Raw genomic sequence first — 21643 nt, 5'->3', positions numbered from 1 at the left:
ACCACAGCTTCCTTATCCATTCATCTGCTGATGGGCATTTAGGTTGCTTCCATGTCCTGGCTATTATAAACAGTGCTGCGATGAACATTGGGGTGCACGTGTCTCTTTCAGATCTGGTTTCCTCAGTGTGTATGCCCAGAAGTGGGATTGCTGGGTCATATGGCAGTTCTATTTCCAGTTTTTTAAGAAATCTCCACACTGTTTTCCATAGCGGCTGTACTAGTTTGCATTCCCACCAACAATGTAAGAGGGTTCCCTTTTCTCCACACCCTCTCCAGCATTTATTGCTTGTAGACTTTTGGATAGCAGCCATCCTGACTGGCTGAGTTGTTTTATAGGTGCTAAAGCTTCCGCGAGAGGGGAAGAGCTGACTGACTGATAACCAGACTGCAGCCGTGACAGACTGTCCCATCTAGAGCAGTACTGAGTGTGACCAGCATAGTTCCAAAAACTGGCCTTAAGAGGATAGGATTGATGTGGTTTTCTATGTCAAAAATGTGAAAGCAGTGAATACATGATTTATGTAAAATGGATTTGATAAAATTCAACAGATTTTTTAAAAAATTTTAAGCCATTAGCAAACTAAAAATAAGATAAACTGCTTCACCTGATTTAAAAAATCTATAATAATACTATAGAGATTCATAACTAAGAATAAACTCAATTGCTATATCTGCTACTCTTTATTCAATATTGCACTAAAGGACCTAATTTAAGTACAGGTAAGAAAAATAAATTTAGAATTAGGGTGATGGTGGCCTCATAGAATGAGTTTGGAAGTTTACCTTCTTCTGCAATTTTCTGGAAGAGTTTGATAAGATAGGTGTTAGCTCTTCTCTAAAAAATATGGAATGCCTCACGAATTTGCATGTCATCCTTGCACAGGGGCCATGCTAATCTTCTCTGTATCGTTCCAATTTTAGTAAATGTGCTGCCGAAGTGAGCACAGAAAAATAAATTTAAAAAGAGAATGGGATTAGCACTGTTGTTCATAATAATCTATACTTACTTTTCAAACATCAAAATAATTGAAGATTGTTCTGCCCATATAGATAAACAGGCAAGTACAACTGTCAGAAAGAGCTACTACAGACACATGTCAGAATCTTCCACCCTAAGAACATTACACCTTATGTCAGCATGAAGAAGTTACAGAAGACGAAACTTCATCCACAATCTAATAGAAATGGAATGATGTTCTGACAAGTGGGGATTTATAAGACCTCTTTCCAGGATGGAGCTCTCTGCAGGAGACCCCCTCTGTCTTGACAGGAACCTTAAATCAGGCACCCCCATGCTCTACTCATCTCTGGCCCTAGTACACCTTTTGTATCTTCTGATTACACAGTATCTTTCCGAAACTATTGGTTCTTTCCATAGATCAAAGAAGTAAAAATGAAAACCAATACTTTACAGATAACCAGATCTCTTTCCTAGCTTTCCCTTCAGTAATCTCACAAACACACTTCATGCAAAAGATAACCTCTGAGGAAAGATCACAAGAAGTCAACAAGCCTGCACCCAGTGAGTGATGGTGATGACTCTGACCCCCATCTCAATGATTAACTGAGACTACTTCCCTTTTTCCCTTTAAAAATTTTCACAGCTGAGCAGAATCTTCGGAGATAGTTTGGGGGGGACACTGAGTTCACCATCTGCCCAGATTGCCAACATTCTGATCAAAAGTTGTTCTCCAACCACTGCTTCTTGGGCATTGATTTTTGAGAATGAACAGGAGGACCTGAGTTCAGTAACAAGAACTAAAATAGAGATAAGAGGAAAGAGAAGCAGGGAGATTATTTTTTAAGATAAGATGTCTCATGAGTACATTTTCATATTTCCTTTTTAAATAAGTACTGGAGGAATTTCCTTTACCCAGTCCTATATTACTTCTGCATTTTTTCCACACTGAGAATCTTAATTCTCAAGGCACAGACATGATAGAACTAGAATAACCCACAATTCCTTTTTGCTCTATCCCACATTATACAAACAACAATCTTTGAAAAGTGATACTAATATAGCAATTTTGATCACTTAAACCAATTAAAAACTTTTGTATATGCTTACCCCATTCTGCTCCCATTTTTTAAAGTAATTTTTTAATATTATCAGGGCATATAGCTGTTATATACTATCCTCTCTTTTAATTCTCATTTAGTCTTATTTCTACAGGTAACTTAATGCTCACCATTGACATCTCCCTACTCATTTTCATCTAGAATATTCTCTAGTAGATTCCTCAAGAAAAGCTCATGGAAACAATATTTCTTTAGTTCATTCAAGTTAATTATAGTTTGTGTCCTTTATAAATGAAAATCAGTTTCTGTTAAAATCCTTAGCTCACATTTTCTTTCCTTGAATATCTTCATTACCCCATTTTCTTTAGGTATGAAAGATCACCATTGAAAAGTCTGATGATAATCTAACTTGTCTCCTTAAACATCTCTTCTATTTAGACATCCAAAGGATTTTTTTGTTTCTCTTTACAGTCCAGTAGTTTTACTAGAATAAGTCTTGACATTGGTTATTCTAGATTTATATTTTCAGGTACATGGTATGTTCTTTCCACTGAGCATCAATAATAAGAAGAAATACAAGAGATTGAAGCCTATCAAATTATATTTAAAACTAGGTGTTTATAATCATATAATAAATCAGTTGAAAAAATAATCAATTAGTCATGTTGGAGGAAAACAGGAAATCAACTCCTTAGCTTGAAAACTGATAGAGGCCCAGGGGTCAAGACTTGGTCTTCCAATGCAGTAGATGTAGGTTCAATCCCTGGTCAAGGAGCTAGATCCCACATGCTTCATGGCCAAAAATCCAAAACATAAACCAGAAGCAATATAGTAACAAATTCAATAAAGACTAAAAATGGTCACATCAAAAAAAATCTTTAAAAAAAAATACCCAATATAGATAATAGAGCTAGATTTTCCTGAGAGCTTACTGTGTGCAGCCCTGGTGAATGTCATCTGATTCTTGCAACAAAACTTTGAGGAATGGACTATTATTTACCCCAGTTTATAAACTGTACATTTCTCCTGGGTTATAGCTTGTTCCTGAAACTAGTCACTTTTATGAAGGTGACATTTTATTGACTGACTGACACTGAGTTTGACTATGGAGAAGTTTCATAGGAGGTTTGGAAACTTTTCCAAATATGCAACAAACATGGCAATAAAGAAAACCAGCATGAGTCTGAGAAACAAGAGATGGAAAGAATAGTGGAGAGCTTCTGTCTACTTGCAATGATCCTTACAGACATTCCCAAAGGTAGTTTCCAATTTCTCTTCCTAAGAAAGTTGCTGCGTCCAGAGAGCAGTCAGAAGGCTGCTTCTACACTTTCCGCATTGAAGAAGATAGGGATGAGGCTTCCTAATCTGTCCCATAAACTTGCAGAATCAAGTGCCTCCAGTATTGACAGAGCCACTGGTATAGCAGTTCCAGAACCCTAGAGGAGAACAATACTTGAAATGATGGAGGTCCCTGTTAGAACCGCCAACAGACCAGGTTATTCCTCAAAACCCACACTCTACAGAAGATGAGTCACAACTTTTTTGGCATAAGATACCTCAAGAGAATAGTAACAATTTCTATTAGTTCTGAAGCCCAAAGAGAAATCACTGTACTAGGAGAAATATCACAAAATAATAGACCTTTCCTTACTGAAAGATGAATAAATAGAAAATAACAATGAAATCTGAAAAATAAATGGAGCAGCATAAAAGAGAAAAATACAGCACACAAGGCAGGGAAAGGACATATTTTAAAAAATTATTTATTCTAGTAAACATTGGTTTTATAATCCCAATGAAAGGAAGAATAACCAAACATAAAGCAAAAGGTAAAAGATGATAACATCTAAAATTGAGAAGCCATTCTAAGGGAAGAACACAGGGAAACTATGATAAGATTTAAGATGGCATAGGCAGCAATAAAGGACAGAATCTATGTTCTGTTGTAGATTACGGACTTACTGCTATGATCTGAATGTTCGTGTCCCTGCAAAATTCATATGTTGATATCCCAACCACCAAGATGATGATATGAGGCAATGGAAACTTCGAGAGGTGACTAGGTTATGTGAGCAGAACAGTGCCCTTATAAAGGAGGCTCCAGAAAGTAAGCTTGTCTCTTCTGCCATGTGAGGTTACAGCAGGCTCTCATCAAACACTGAATCTCCTGATGCCATGACCTTGGATTTCTCAGCCTTCAGAAATATGAAAAATAAGGACTTCCCTGGTGGCACAGTGGATAAGAATTCACCTGCCAATACAGGGGACATAGGTTCAATTTCTGATCCGGGAAGATTCCACAAGCCACAGAGCAACTAACCCCTTGTGCCCCAACTACTCAGCCTACACTCCAGAACCCGCAAGCCACAACTATTGAACCCACATGCTGCAATTGCTGAAGCCTAGAGCTAGTGCTCTGCAACAGGAGAAGTCCCTGCAATGAGAAGCCCACACACTGCAGCCAAGAGTAGCCCCTGGTTGCTGCAACGAGAGAAAGCCCAAGCAAAGCAGCAAACACCCAGCACAGCCAAAAAAAAAAAATTTTTTTAAAGAAATGTGAGAAACAAATTTTGTTGTCACCCAGTTTGCAGTATTTTTATCACAGTCCAAATGGATTAAAGCACAAACTTGAGAATTCTCCTAAAATGAAAAATTACAAAAGCAATCAGAATGAAGAAATGAGATTATGAATAGCTTGTAATTTAAAATATGGATAGTCAGTGTAGTCAGTGCTTCAGTGAGATCAGAATCAATATTATAAAAGCAAAAATCAACTGCATAAAAGAAATATTTTCCCACCTATATGTACATCTGCAAATTTGTAGGACAGATCATTTAAAAAGAATATTCATGATAGAAACAAACATTAAATTTATGCCAGTGATTTTTTTAACTTTAAGCTTGAAGAATTAATGATGCCAGCATCTAGGCAACTACAAAGAAAAAAAATAGAAAGCTGAACTCCCAATTGTCTATAGCAACTCTAATTGCCAAAGAATGAAGAACTAAGATCTTTTGAGTGAAAAATAACCATGACCAAGAATTCTAAAGTCAGCACCTTATCATTTACATGTGAAAGCAACAGAAAGTCACTGAAATATGCAAGTACTCATAATAACCTTTGTATATAATTTTTCTGGGAAAAAAAGAACTATTTTCAAAGTAATAGGAAAAAAGCAACATAAATAACTAAAACTCAGAAAATATATAATGTTATAAGGAATAGCACCGAAAACAGTAAAATATAGAATTAAATCCAGAAATCTCATATAAATGTTTTATTGTGCATATCATAAATACTATTTGAATAAAATATGTAGCCTTAACCTTGGGTTAAATCTTTTTTTAAATTATTTTTAAAATAATAGTAATAAACTCCAAATAAATTTCCAAATTTTTCTGACAAAAGAAAATAAATGAGTGAAGAAAAATTGGAGGCAGTAAAATTTACTAATTGACTTTTGTAATAAGAGAGACAGTTTTATTGTTGACATTGCTTGGGAAGTATAGTTTTTAAGTTATTTTTTAAGAAAAGGAAACTATGAAACAGATACAGCCATCTAAGAAAGGGCTCTTTGAAATTTAAAATATTGTACCTAAAATAGAAGACTTAATACAAAAATTGAAAAATAGGGTCAAGAAAATCCACCAAAGCATTTAATAGTATAAAATAGAAAGGTGAGACAGATGGAAGAAGAGGTAGAGGATATGATAGCAACCCTAATCTCATTTTAGACAGTAGGAAATCAAAGGACATGATCTATATTTTATAGAATAAGAAATAAAGCTCTAATCACATTACTTAAAGTTATGAAGGAAATCAGGAGGGTAATAAAAATAACACTATAATTATCAAAACATGGGAGATAAGAAAAGGGAAAAAAAGGAAGAATGTTAGTGGGCTAAATATTTTTCTGAGCCCAGAGTCAGTGATCATTAAACATTCAGCAAATATTTGTTGAACATTTATATGCATTAAGCACTGTTCAGGATGCATGCGACCTATGAACAGACAACAAACTGCCTGTTCTCGTGGAGCTTCCATGATAAAGCAGAAAAACAGACAATAAGCAATAGGTCTATGATTAAGGAAGGGAGCCGCTATAGAAGCATGGAACCAGGAAAGGCCCAGCATATAGGAACAGTGAACCTGGGTCAAGACAGTTGGCCAGTATAATAGGATCCTGTCAAGAGCTCAGGTCCATGCAAGTTGACCTTCAGGGTACAGAGCATAGAGGTTTAGGGTGAAGAGCGGATGAGGAAGGACAAAGCGAAGACATCCAATAAAACATAATAAATAAAGGAAGTTGTTTGAAGATGACCCATGCTCTATGGGAAAGGAAACTATGGTAAGATGAATCAGAAATGATGGTGTAGGAAGGGACCTGCACTTTTAAATAAAGGTGCTCAGATAACATCTCACTGAGAAGATTTCATTTAAGCAAATTCTTGGAAAAGGTGAAGAGGTGAGCCTTGTGGATATCTAGTGCAAAAGTATTCCAAGGAGCAGAAGCAGCCAGTGTAAATTCCAATCATGGGACCAACCTTGAAGATAGAACACAGAACGTGAAAATAATCTTTCAACTTCAGAATATTAGAGAGGTAAGGGTCCAGTACCACAGCATTCATTCAAGAAACTTTTACGGATCACCAAGGATCCATGGACATGCTTGTTATTCTTCTAGGTCTGAAGGTCCAGGATATTTGAAGAGAGAAGTTTATAACCATTCTGGAAGCTTACATGCTAACGGGATAAATATCAACTACCTGTTGATATTTAAACAAGGAGATAAATAAGATGACTTTACATCATGTGTTCTGTAAGGGGCTTCCCTGGTGTCTAAGACAATAAAGAATCTGCCTGAAATGCAGGAGACCCAGGTTCAATCCCTTGGTCGGAAAGATCACCTGGAGAAGGGAATGGCTGCCCACTCCAGTATTCTTGCCTGGGAAATCCCATGGACATGTCCTGTAAGGAAAACAAAGCAAGGTAAAATTTTTAAAAGGGAAGTGGGAAGGCAGGGCCTGTTACAGATTGAGTGGTCTCCATAGGCATCTCTGAAGAAATGACCAGACACTGAGATAGTGAGGACGCAGCCGAAGGAAGAGCTGAGTGGGAGGGTTCCAGCCGGAGGGATAACAAACCCAGAGATCTGGAGTGAGGGAGAGCTCGGGGCATTTACACATTTGAAAGAAGATTGGTTAAGAAATAAAAAACAAACCAGAACAAAAAGAAATAATTAAGTCAGACAAAGACAAATATCGTATGACATCACTTATATGTAGAATCTAAAGAAGTGGTACAAACGAACGTATTTACAAAACAGAAGTTGAGTCACAGATGTAGAAATCAAATTTGTGGTTACCATAGAGGAAAGGAGGAGGAGAGGAATAAATTGGGAGATTGATATTAACATATACACACTATGACATACATAAAATAGGCAGCTATTAGCTATTGTAGAGCACTTATTATATAGCACAGGGAACTCTATTCAGTACTCTGTAATGACCTATATGGGAATAGAATCTATGAAAGAGTGGATATATGTATATGAATAACTGAGTCACTTTGCTCTACAGAAGAAACTAACACAACATTGCAAATCAACTATATTCCAAAAAAAATTAATTTAAGAAATAATTAAGCATCGATTGTCTTTAGGATGCAAAACTGGTAATGAAGATCAACAAAGGAAGAAACTATTTGTCTTTCAGTTCTATTTGATGAAATATAAAACTCTTGAAATACTGCAAGTTGTATAACAATATCAAAATATACAAAGTAAAAGCAAGGTGACTGAGATACGCGTCGGAACAATTGGAGTCTTTAACACATATCTGTTTGTCCTTCAGTTCATTTCAGTCACTCAGTCGTATCCGACTCTTTGTGACCCCATGAACCGCAGCACGCCAGGCCTCCCTGTCCATCACCAACTCCCAGAGTCCATCCAAACCCATGTCCATTGAGTCGGTGATGCCATCTAACCATCTTATCCTCTGTTGTCCCCTTCTCCTCCTACCCTCAATCTTTTCCAGCGTCAGGGTCTTGTCAAATGAGTCAGCTCTTTGCATCAGGTGGCCAAAGTATTGGAGTTTCAGCTTCAGCATCAGCCCTTCCAATGAACACCTAGGACTGATCTCCTTTAGAATGAACTGTTTGGATCTGTTTGCAGTCCAAGGGACTCTCAAGAGTCTTCTCCAACACCACAGTTCAAAAGCATCAATTCTTCGGTGCTCAGCTTTCTTTATAGTCCAACTCTCACATCCATACAAATTAAATGAAAAAGGGACAAGTTGGAGGAGTGGGAAGATCCTAAGCTCAGCACCTTCCACGAACTCACCAAAACTACATACAGAGAGCAACTATCTCTAAGAATGACCTGAAGCCAAGCAGAAACAATCTCCTATAACTAAGGACAGAAAGATAAAACCACATTGAGACGGGTTAAGAGCAGCAGAGACAGGCTTCCCAGGTGGTGTTAGTGGTAAAGAACCTGCCTGCCAATGCAGGAGACATAAGAGACAATGGGTTCGATTCCTGAGTCAAGAAGATCCCTTGGAGGAGGAAACAGCAACCCACTCCGGTATTCTTGCCTGGAGAATCCCAGGTACAAAGGAGCCTGCAGGCTTCGGTTTATAGGGTCACAAAGAGTCAGACATGCCTGAAGCAATGTAGCACACACATGAGCAGAAGGGCAGTTCTGGCCTCAGCCTGTAGCGTTGGCATGGCAACACACAAGCAGGAGGGATATTTACAGTGTTGGGGTTCTCCCCGAGGAGCAAGAGATCCACTCCCCACAACTGGGTACCCAGGCCAGAGAATCTTCTCTGGGAAGACAAGCCCCCTACGGTCTGGCTTTGAAAACTAGCAGGGCTCAGGTCCAGAAGAGCCAGGCTTCACTCTTAAAAGGAACACGGAGGGACTTCCTTCGTGGTCCAGAAATTAATACTCAGAGCTCCCAATGCAGGGGACACGGGTTCCCACCCTGGTCAGGGAACTAAGATCCTGCATGTCCCTTGATATGACCAAAAAATAAATTTTAAATAGGAACACAAAAACTCTTACACTCTCAGTCCTGGTGCAGAGGCAGCAGTTTGAAAGCACCTGGGTCATACATGAAGGAGATTCATAGAAATTTTAGGGCATGAACCCAACAGGCAGGGACTTGCTGGCACTTCTTCCAGATACAAAGTTATGGGCAGGCTACCCAAAGCAATCTGTAGATTCAATGCAAGTCTTATCAAAATACCAACGGCATTTTTCACAGAACTAGAACAAATAATACTAAAATTTGCAGGGAAAAAAGCTTTTGAGTTGGGTTTTTGATTATTGCCAACTCATTTCTCAAGTTTCCCACCAACATTTTTATCTAATAACATTCCTCTGTCCAAATATCAAGTCTTCATTAACCTTCTAATCAATTTCCTCCACCCTACTCAGCCCCCAACCTCAGTCCCCTCTATTTCATGATATCTCACCAGATCTTTCTGATGTATAAATAAGGTCAAATTATTTGCTTATTTAAGAGGTCACTGGATCCTCCTGGTTAAAATTCATACTCCCCCCATATGGACCGCTGGGTTCTCTCCGATTGGATCCCTTTGTTATACTATCCCACTGCCCCCCAGTTATTGTCCTGTAGCCATTCCCAAAAGTTTTGGATGCCATTCTGCTTCCCTCTTCTGTGCCTTTGTTCCCGCTACTCTTTAAATCTGGACATATACACGCTACCATGTGTAAAACAGATAGCTAGTGGGAAGCTTCTATATAGCACAGGGAGCTCAAGTCAGTGCTCTGCGACGACCTCAAAGGGTGCGATGGGGGTGGGAGGGAGGCTAAGGAGGGAGGGGATATATATACTTATGTACATATAAGTATATGTATATATAATATACATATGTATATAATATATGTAATATAATAATATTAATAAGTACCTATATTAATATATACATATACACTTAGAGCTGATTCACGTAGTTGTTCATCTAAAACCAACACAACATTTGTAAAGCAATTATATTACAATAATAAAATAAATAAGTCTGGAAAGTCCTCCCCATCTCCTGAATCTGAGTCCTGAGGAGTGAAGAAACCCAGGCTGCAGTAAATGGTTGATCACTGAAAAGAGAAACCAGCAGCCTGAATTGGGACACATGCAGAGAAAGAACATTCTCCGGGGCCTGAGACATGTCCCTGACACTAAACGTAGAGTTGTCCTGTGGTTTCCTTGAGAGTTAACACTGGAACAGAGACGTTTATGAGGTTGGTTCCCAAAGGTCAAAGAACTGAGGGGAATGCTTCATGATAATGAAGGAAAAGACAGAATTATACGTGGGAGAGAGAAGTGTGGTGGGGAAAGTTCAAAACATGAGTTGCTACTGATAAGGACATGGGGACCGTATAAGGAATTGGAATGAGAATGAGGCCAGAAAAGCTGACATCAGAAGTACAAAAACAGTGAAAAGGAGCTTTTTACACATGTGTGTGAGTGTGTACTTAGTTGTGTCCAGCTCTTTGCACACCTATGGACTGTAGCCCACCATGCTCATCTGTTCATGGGATTTTCCAGGCAAGAATACTAGAGTGGGTTACCATTTCCTCCTCCAGGGGATCTTCCCAGCCCATGAATCGAATCAGTATCTCCTGCATTGCAGGTGAATTCTTTACTGCTGAGCCAACGAGGAAGAGTTTTACATGTGTGAGCCTAGTTCAAAAAGAAAACAAGGAGATTGGTGATTCCTTCAAAGAGTTGCCCAGTTGCCCAGTTGCATAGTGGTTCCCTCAAAGAGCATCCACAGTTTTATGAGTAGAGTTGGAAAGCAAAAAGAATTACCACAAAATATGCATTTTTCTCGAGTCAAAGCCCTTGTCAGCCTGCTCTACATATGTCATAATGTCCTCAGAACTAGGAAGTGTTCAAATTTCATGCAACCTCAGTTATGAGGTTAATAATTAAAGCAGAAGATATGATCTGAATACACATTGTAAAATGCAACAGATGCTTTAAAAGGGTATTATTTCCTGCACCAAAGATAAAGTGTGAGTAAAAAATTCATGTATGAAATATCACCTTGAAAATATGAGGACAGCTGTACACACTATTAAATGAAGACACAAGTAAAAAATTTTCAGTGAGAAAGAATTTAATAGAGACTAAAAACACCAAAAAAAAAAAAAAAAAAGAAGAAGAAAGAAAGAAATGGAGGGGTGCAAGAAGCACATTTGAAATTAACTTACAGAGCTATAAAAGACAAATCTTTTGTAGTAACATAAAAACACTTTTGTTACAATAGAGGTAATTTGTGTACCTTATAAAAAGAACAAATGAGAAAAAGAAAATCAGAGTCACAAATAATCACAAACTAGCAATTACACCTATTAACATTTTGACAATTCTCCTTCCATATTTCTATGCATGCATGTACCCCAAAGTATCTTAGATATTATCAATAATGCTTTACAACCTGATTTTTTACTTTATAAAATATCACAAACACTTTCTGCATTAATGATTCTTCTAAACCATATTTTATTACTATCGTATTCAATTAAATAGATCTAGAATTCTTTATTTATAGAGCACCTACTCAAACATTTATGAAGTGTTAACTACCTTTGCTCTTATATGCGATGTTGTTATGAACATCCGTATAGCTCAGTTTTACAGGCTTTCATAATAATGTCATTGAGATAATATTTCTCAAACCATAATATATGGTGGTTTGATCTCTTGAAATACTCCCCCCCAACAAAATGGTTGTGTAGTCAAATAAGTTTAGACAAGAGTGTTTGTATTTTTTTGGAATATAAAAGTTCACAATATACATTAGCACATAAAAATTCTGAGAAATTATCATGGTTAACAGCTTTATTTAAGCAAGCATTTGCCAAACTGGTTAAACCACTGAAAATCCTTGCTGTTCATGTACAATCATTAATATGCCTCAGAAATGCTTATCTTAGAATTTCTAAAAACTGAATTCTTTATCAAAGTGTAGGATGTTTTCAGGGTTCCTAAAATCTATTACTAAAAAGTCTTCTAAAAAGGGTCTGCAGTATAAAAGGCTCTAAACTAATGACAACAATGAGGATAATCATTTTTTGCCTTTGTCAATTTTATTTTCTTTCCAGTGTTATTATTACATAATTGACATACAACACAGTACAGGCTTAATGTGTACAACGTATTTTTCTGACTTACATACATCATGAAGTGATGACTACAACAAATTTAGTGAACCACCATTATCTTGTATAGACACAAATTTTTTAAAGAAGAAACAAAGATCTTTCGTTGTGATAAGAACTCAGGATTTACTCTCCTAATCGTTAACTATAGTAATCGTGTTGTACATCACATCCTCTGTACTTAGCTTCCCTTCATAACTGGAACTTTGTGCCTTTTGATCACCTTCATTCATTCCTCCCCACCTCCACCTCCCACCACTGCCACCTCTGGTAACCACAAATCTGATCTCTCTTTATTTCTCTCAGTCTGTTTGTCCTTTTTTGTTAGTTAATTACAGTGTTGTGTTAGTTTCAAGTGCATTGCAAAGTGATTCAGTTATACATATATGTTTATATCTAGTCTTTTTCAGATTAGTTTCCATTATATGTTATTACAAAATATTGAATACAATATGCTATAGTGTATTCAATGCTATCCAGTAGCATTGCTATGTATAGCTATACTATACAGTAGCTAGCTCATTTCATATATAGTAGTGTGTACTATGTTAATCTCCAACTCCTAATTTATCTCTTCCCCTCTTATCTCCTTTAATATGTTTGTTCTTGAGGTATAAGTTACCTACAACACTGTGTTTTTTCCTGGCGCACAACATATTGATTCAATATCTCTATACATGACTAAATGATCATCAGGATAAGTAGAGTAACTTGTCACTATACAAAGAGCTTACATTATTATTGACTCTTTCCCATGCTGTACATCTAATCCTCATGATTCATTTATTTCATAAACGGACATTTGTACCTCATAATCTTCCACCTATTTCATTCATCTCCTCATCTCCATCCCCTTTAGAAACCACCAGTTCATTCTTGAATCTGTGACTCTGTTTCTGTCTTGTTATGTTTGTTCATTTCTTTTGTTTTTTAGATTCTGTGTAGAAGTAATCATACAGTGTTTGTCTCATGTATTTCAAACACTGTCTCAGATATTTTTCAAATATTTTTATGTTTTAAAATCTTAAGTTATTTCTTTTTACACAGACAAAACTGGAAAAAATGTTCATGCCTGATTTCTGCCTCATTGTCTTAGTAGAAGGTTTTTCCCACTTAAAAATCATATAAGCTTTAACTACTAAACTAACAAGAAAGATCAGGAAGGAAATATACATGGTACAAGAGCAATATACCACAGTCAACATATTTTCTATAAAAAGATTCTATTTACCATAAAAGAAGCAAACACTATAAAATTTCTAGGAATAAACTTTATAAGAGGTATGCAAGACTTTTATGGAAAATACTATAAAATTTTATTGAAGGGCATAAAAAGAATCCAGAATAAGTGGGAAAATATTATATGATATTGGAAAGGAAAACTCAATATTGCAAAGACATCAAACTTTCCAAATTAATCTATAAAGTTAATTCAATTTTAATAAAAGCCTCAAAGAATTTTTTTTAAAACTTGACAATCTAATTCCAGAATTAATATGAAAATGTAAACATGTAAGAACAGCCAAGAAAATTGAGAAAGCATTAGCAAATATTAAGAATTATAATATGTGGTAGCTAATGTATAGGACTAGAAAAATAAATCACTGAAATAGAATAAATAGCTCAAAACAAACCCATATGTACAAGGTATGTATTTTAGTATACTACAAAAGTGATATTTCAAGTTAAAAGAAGCAACTATTAACTAAGAACTGTTGGAACCAGTGATTATCTACTTAAAAAATAAAGAAGCTAGGTCCCAACTCATGTCATATAAAACAAAGCAAAAAAAAAAAAAAAAAAACCTAAAAGAATTAGAGGAAAATACAGTGTATACCTTTTCCTACTAATAGGAAAGTTCTTCTTAAACAAGAAATAGCAAACGGAATTTATAAATTAAAGTTGCTAAATCTGGTCACATTAAAACTCAAGTATCTGTGAAAAATGACTTCATAAAAAGATTTTTAGAACATGCAAGAAGTATTCACACCAAACATGAAAAATAAAAGAATAATCAGTAGCTCACTCAACTCATTACAACCTTACTGCACATTAGAGACAGGAAAACAAAATTACATTTTTCAGTGTCCTGTGCAGTTTGGATTTGATATACAACCTAACTACCACTAAGCAGTTACACATTTATGAGATTTGGAAGAAAAAAATGAGGCAAAGGTAAGACTCCTACTTCTGTTGTTCCATTTGGAAAGCTCAGTCATGGAGTACTTAGCTTTCCTTTGGGCAGTGGTGGCAAATATTTGAAGGTCAAGGCTCTAGAATCATGTATGTGGAGAGCCAGAATCCTGTGGACCATCCATTTGGAGAGAATGGATTACAGCTAAGATGCTGTGGTCCAGGAGGTTGACCTGCTAAGGAACTCTTGTCAAATTCACACTTGTACCTTTGGTATCCACTTACAGCACCTCTGAATCCCATTTCTGTTGCTCCAAGCCTTCAGCCAAGTCTGTTAAAAGTCATAGTCATGGTCTCAATTATGCTGAGGGGAATTAGCTATAGTATTTTGCCCCCTTCATGGCCAAGAGCAGAACAATAAGAGACACAGAAAGAGGGAAAGAGACACACACAGAGAGACGGAGACAGAGAACCTGAAGGACAGCCATATTACAAGCTTCAGAAGCTGCGTGTTGACAAATTGAGGGGACCAGAAAGAGGTATTCATGGAATTTGTTTCAGGTTGGACACCCAGTTGTAGAAACCACCAGATTGTGGAAGGGTTAATTTCCAGCAAGTTGGTTGGTGCTGGCTCGTGCTGGGGAAAAAAAGAGATGCAAAAGGGAAGTATAACCTATTTTATGGCCATGGAGTGGTAACACAGGGGACTTACAGGTTACAGTAAGAAATGTTATCCTAGTCCCAGATTAATTATTCAGGAAGCCACAAATGCCACTGAGATCATAAGATGCTCTCAGAAGAGTGAAACTATCATTTCTGCACTCCATGGCTCAATTAGGGAAACCATTAAGTCAGGTGAAAGCAGATTCTCATCGATAATGAGGCTACCAGGGAGACCTCAAGCATGCCTATTTTCCTGGACCCACATAAATCTGAAAACACACAGGCAACATGGGTTACAGCAGACTCTGCTTCCCACTCAAGAAAGGACTGGTTGAAATTCTGCTCAAATAATAATCTAAATTAAAGGGAAAGTCTTAAAAAAATAAAAAATAAAGGGCAAGTCTTAAAAACTAGAGATATGAAGAATCACTGGGATGTTACAAATCATGTCATCTAATCACTTGTTTTTCAGTTGAAGAAACTGAATTTTTTCAGAGAATTAAAGACTTCTTTAATTAAAAATTAAAGAAATTATATTCTTTATTAAAAATTAAAGAGAATTAAAATGTTTTTCCTAAATACTGACAGCTAAAAAGTCAGAAGCAATAAACAGTATTTAAAACTTTTGGCTTATATTACTGTTAGCCTATTTTTTTTAAAAGGATATGTAATTCTATGCCACCAAGTGAAAAATCAGTTGATTCATACTCTTTGGGAGTAACTGATTCTTTTTTATCTTGTTTAATCTCTTTTGTTGAATACTTTAGCCATGACATTTTGTTTAAGTATTTAGTGATTGCTCTAATGATTACAATGTGCATCTTTAATTGAAACACTTTCTGTCCTGAATTAATACTATGACATTTTGTGTATAAAGCTATAACATTTAGATAATGATTCCAATCTCCACTTTACAGTAATATCATCTTACATTTCACTTCTCCAAGTATTAGAAACCCTACAATGTACTGTAAATATTTGTTTGCTCTGAATAGTCAAGTATCTTTTAAATAAATTAACAAATGTAAAAATTCTCTTATATATACCAACATGTTTATCATTTTGGCTGCTCTTCATTCCATCAGGTAGGTCCAAATATCTACTAATACACTTTTCCTTTATCCTGAAGAGCTCCTGTTAACATCTCTTGTAGTATAAGCCTGTGTGCTTAGCCACTCAGTAGTGTCTGACTGTAGCCCAACAGGCTCTTCTGTCCGTGGGAATTCTCCAGGCAAGAATACTGGAGTGGGTTGCCATGCCCTCCTCCAGGGGATCTTCCCAACCCAGGGATTGCACCCAAGTCTCCCACACAGATTATTCACCGTCTGAGCCACCAGGGAAGCCTACAGAGACAAATTCTCTTAGCTTTTGTTTATCTGAAAGTGTCTTTATCTTCATTTTTTGAAAAAAAAAAATGGATGAATGCAGAAATGCGAGGTTGACAGCTTTTGTTCCACTGTCAATCACTTTGAAAATACTAGTCCATGGCATTCAGGCTTGCTTACATTGCTTCTGTTGAGAACTAATGATAATTTTTACCTTTGCTCCCATATAACAAATATGTCTTTTAAGATTTTCTCTTATAAACTTGGTTTTTAGATATTTTACTATAATGTAGCCTTTTTTGTATTATGCTGCTTAGGATTGTATTTTCTCATTAAACATGGAGTTTGTTAAGTCATTATTTGCTTTTACAATTCTATTCAAAATAAGACTGAAGCTCCTAGCTAGTGCACTAAATGAAATGTAAAGATATTTGAGCCATACAGATTGGAAAGTAGAACTGGTTTTTTGCAGATGTGATGTATACATAGGAAATCATAAGAAATATGCAAAATATCTACCAGAGCTAGTAAGCAAACTTAGTACAATCATAAAAGACAAGTATCATATACCTAAGTATCAGTTTATCTGTAAAACAAGCATTAAACAATTGTAAAAATTTTAAGTAATACATTTTGCAATTGTTTTTAAAAAAAATAAATAAAACACTTGGATATAAATGTAATAAGAGATATTTTGTACTTCTACACCAAAAAGCACATCAACTTTCTGAGAGAAATTTAAAATATAAATATAAATGGAGAGATATATCTTCTTTCAGTCTTGGAAGATTCAGTATTTTTAAGATGTCAGTTCTCTTCAGATTAATCTCTATATTTAACATATTCCTAATAAAAATCACAATAGGCTTTTTGTAGAAATTGACAAGTTGATTCTAAAATTTACAGGGAATTACAAAAGACCTAGAGCAGCTGAAACAATCTCAGGAGGTTATAGTTGGAAGACTTGCATTCTCATGTCATAATACTTAATATGAAGCCACAGTAATCAAAATATTTTGGTGTTGGAAGAAAGTCAACAAATGAATCAAAGGAATGGAAAAGAGTACAGAAATGTACCCTCACTTTTAGAGGCATCAAAGCAATTCAGGGGGGAAAGAAAAGAATTTTCAACAAATTGTACTGAAACAACTAGATATCTATATGATTGAATCTCAATCTTTATCTCACCCATACACAAAAATTAATTTCAGATGGATCATAGACCAAAGGAAAAAAAATCTATAAAGCTTCTATAAGAAAACATGGGAGAATACCTTGATTGGATTAAGCAGAAATTTCTTGGATAGACACAAAAGGCACTCATCATGAACATATAATGATAAATTCAATTTCATCAAAATTCAGCACTTCAGCTCATAAAAGAAAAAACTATAAGAGAATAAATAGGTAAAACCATAGACAAAGGGACAACTTCACAATACATAGATCTAATAAAGGACCTCTTTCCAGAATACAATAAGAACCTCTGTACTTAATAGTGAAAAAAAAAAAAGACTAATTTTTTAAATGGGCAAAAACCTTGAACACTTTGAAAAGAAAGATCTGAAATGGCCAATAAGCATATGAAGAAGCATTCAGCATCTTTAATCACGAATGAAACTCAAACTAAAACCATTTTTAAATATCACTACAAACTCACTGAAATGTCTAAAATGTAAGAGATTAACAGCAGTTGGTCTGAATGTTGGGGTTTAAAATTGAATGTTGGTTAACCAACAGCAGTTGGTTAAATGTTGGCAGGGATGTGGTTAACCTAAACTCTCACACTTACACTACTCTTAGGAATGTAAAATGGTACTTTGCAAAGCCATTAGGCAGTTTCTTATAAGATTGCACATATACCTATCCTATGACTCAGCAATTATGGTCATGCATATTTACCCAAAGAATAATAAAACAAATGTTTGCAAAAATATATGTTTAAGAATATTCATGGCAGCCTCATACAAGGTAGCCCAAAACTAGACATAGCCAGAACATTCATCAATAGGAGAAAGAAGGAACAAATTGTGATATACATATATAAAAAATACTATAGAGCAATAAAAATTAACACAGTAGGGATACTAGCAGTTGTGCTTAAATCTAAAAAAAAAAAAAAAAGTATGGTAATCCAAAAATGGAAACAAAAGAGCCATGTTATTTCATTTAAATAAAGTTCTAGAAGTAGAAAAACTGATCCTTGATGAAAGAAACACAGAACATTGGGAGCTTGTGAGCAAGGACTTTTGGAAAGGGGAATGAGGGAAATTTCTGGAATGATGGAATATAGGTAACAACATCAAACGATGCCCTTAAGGTCTATCTATAATTTTTATTGTAAGTAAACTTGCCTTAATAAAATAAACAATTTTTAAAAGTTAAAACAATATGGTTTCTGGATGCCTTGTTAGGTCTCACCCCCTGTGTCTTTTTCTGTCTAATTTTGAAAGCAGTAGGCAGACCCCATTCTCTGTCTCCTGTCGCTTAAGTTGGGCACTAGTGTTCTAGATCAGTGTTCTGGATCTTCTTCCATCATTTTGAAATGCTGTCCTCCAGACGATGCATTGGCTGTGCAATTCTGACTTCCTCAGAGAACTCTAATTTTTGGTGCTGATCACAAAACATCCAGAATAGTGCTACTTACTATTATCATTCATGCAAAAGAAATTTCATTAGATATAATACTTGTTTTGTGTGGAATTTCTCCTAGGAATTTCCTCCTACCCCTGTAAAAACAGATGTTCTAAACAATGCTATATTTGATGAAGACCATGATGAGACAGTGATTGTGAAGGACATAGACATGTTTTCCATGTGTGAACATCATCTAGTTCCTTTTGTTGGAAAGAAATCAAGCCCTGGGCCTTTGGAGTGGGAACACTGACTCCAAGACCCTAGACTTCCAGAGAACTAACCCTAGGGAGTATCAAATAGTGAGAACTCACACAAAAGAAACCACTTGAATATAAGACCTAGCATCACCCAACACAGTAGTGCCCTGTGCAGGACACCTCATCTAAACAACAAACAAAACAAAAATACAAACCCAATCATCAGCAGACAGGATTACTGCCTCACTCAGCCTTGTCCATCAGAGGAAAACAAACAAACAAAAGCTCAGCGTAAATCTCACCCTGAACAAACACTTACACAAACCACTGGGCCAACCTTCCAAAAGGAAGAAAGAATTCAAACCTGAAGCCTGGGGAAAGGAGATCCCAAACACAATAAGTTAAAAAAAAAAAAAAAAATGAAAAGGCAGACAAACTTTATACAAATGAAGGAACAAACTAGAAACCCAGAAGTCCAAATAAATGAAGAGGAAACAGGCAAACTACCTGAAAAAGAATTCAGAATAATGATAGCAAAGATGATCAAAAACCTTGAAAACAAAATAGAGAAAATGCAAGAATCAAATAACAAAGACCTAGAAGAATTCAAGAATTAACAAACAGAGATAAACAACACAAATAATGAAATTAAAAATACTCTAAAAGGAATCAATAGCAGAACATCTGAAGCAGAAGAATGAATCAGTGAGTTGGAAGATAAAATGGTGGAAATAACTTCTGAAGGGCAGAATAAAATAAAAAGAATGAAAAGAGCTGAGGATAGTCTCAGATACCTCCAGGACAATATTAAATGCACCAGCACTCAAATTATAGGCATTCCAGAAGAAAAACAGAAAAATAAAGGGTATGAGAAAATTTTTGAAGAGATTATGGTTGAAAATTTCCCCAACATGGAAAAGGAAATAGTCAATCGATTCCAAGAGGCACAAAGAGTCCCATACAGGATAAACCCAAGGAGAAACACACCAAGACACATACTAATCAAACTAACAAAGACTAAACACAAAGAAGGAGTTGTGAAGTAATTAGCCTCCAACTAATAAAAAAAAATAAATAAATAAATAAAATAAAATCAGCAAGGGAGAAGCAACAAGTAACATACAAGGGAAACCCCATACACTTAACAGCTGATCTTTCAACAGAAACTCTGCAGGCCAGAAGGGAATAGTAGGATATATTTAAAGTACTGAAAGGGGAAAATCTACAATCAACATAACTGTACCCAGCAAGGATCTTGTTCAAAACTAATGGAGAAATAAAAAGCTTTTCAGACAAGCAAAAATTAAGAGAATTCAGTACCACCAAACCAGCTTCACAACAAATGTTAAAGGGACTCATATAGTTAAGAAATACAAAGAAGAAGAAAGATCTACAAAATCAACCCCAAACAATTAAGAAAATGGCAATAGGAACATATATATCAATAACTAAATGTAAATGGATTAAATACTCCAACCAAAAGACACAGAATGGATACAAAAACAAGACCCATATATATGCTGTCTACAAGAAACTCACTTCAGACCTAAAGACCCAGACAGACTGAAAGTGAGAAGATGGAAAAATATATTCCATGCAAATAGGAAGCAAAAGAAATCTGAAGTAGCAATTCTCATGTCAGACAAAATAGACCTTAAAATAAAGAATATTACAAAAGATAAGGAAAGACACTACATAATGATCAAGGGATCAATCCAAGAGGAAGACATAACAATTGTAAATATCTATGTACCTAACATAGGAGCACCTCAATATAAGATGAACACTAACAGACATAAAAGGAGAAATTGACAGTAACACAGTAATAGTAGGAGACCCCCACTCACACCAATGGACAGATCATCAAAACAGAAAATTAATAAGGAAACACAAGTCTTAAATGATACATTAGATGAGATGGATCTCATTGATATCTTTGGGACATTCCATCCAAATGCAGGAGAATACATCTTCTTCTCAAGAGTACATGGAACATTCTCCAGGATAGACCACATCTTGGGTCACAAATTGAACCTCAGTAAATTTAAGAAAATTAAAGTTGTATCAAGCATCTTTTCCAACAACACTATGAGACTAGATATCAATTACGAGGAAAAAAAACCTGTAAGAAGCACAAACACATGGAGGTTAAACAACACATTTCTAAATAACCAACAGGTTACTGAAGTATCAAAAGGGAAATCAAAAAATATTTAGAAACAAATGACAATGAAAACATGACAACTCAAAACCTATGGGATGCAGCAAAAGCAGTCCTAAGAGGGAAGTATATAGCAATACAATCCTACCTCAAGAAACAAGGAAAATATCGAATAGACAACCTAACTTTACACCTAAAACAACTGGAAAAAGAACAAGCCCCAAAAAAAAGTAGTAGAAGGAAAGAAATCATAAAGTCTGAGCAGAAATAAATGAAAAAGGAATGAAAGAAACAATAGTAAAGATTAATAA

The 21643-nt window shown here is 35.7% G+C and overlaps 1 non-coding gene across 1 annotated transcript; it reads right to left on the bottom strand.

The window, feature by feature from the left end:
- Positions 1 to 840: 840 nt before the first annotated feature.
- Positions 841 to 947, bottom strand: LOC133071509 (U6 spliceosomal RNA). Its single transcript, XR_009696452.1, has one exon. It is a non-coding gene; the product is annotated as a U6 spliceosomal RNA (small nuclear RNA).
- Positions 948 to 21643: the final 20696 nt, after the last annotated feature.

This window comes from Dama dama, chromosome 16 (assembly GCF_033118175.1).
Source record: "Dama dama isolate Ldn47 chromosome 16, ASM3311817v1, whole genome shotgun sequence".
NCBI lineage: Eukaryota > Metazoa > Chordata > Mammalia > Artiodactyla > Cervidae > Dama > Dama dama.
The sequence above is the reverse complement of the archived record's forward strand: the minus strand, read 5'-3'. Positions and strand labels throughout refer to the sequence as shown.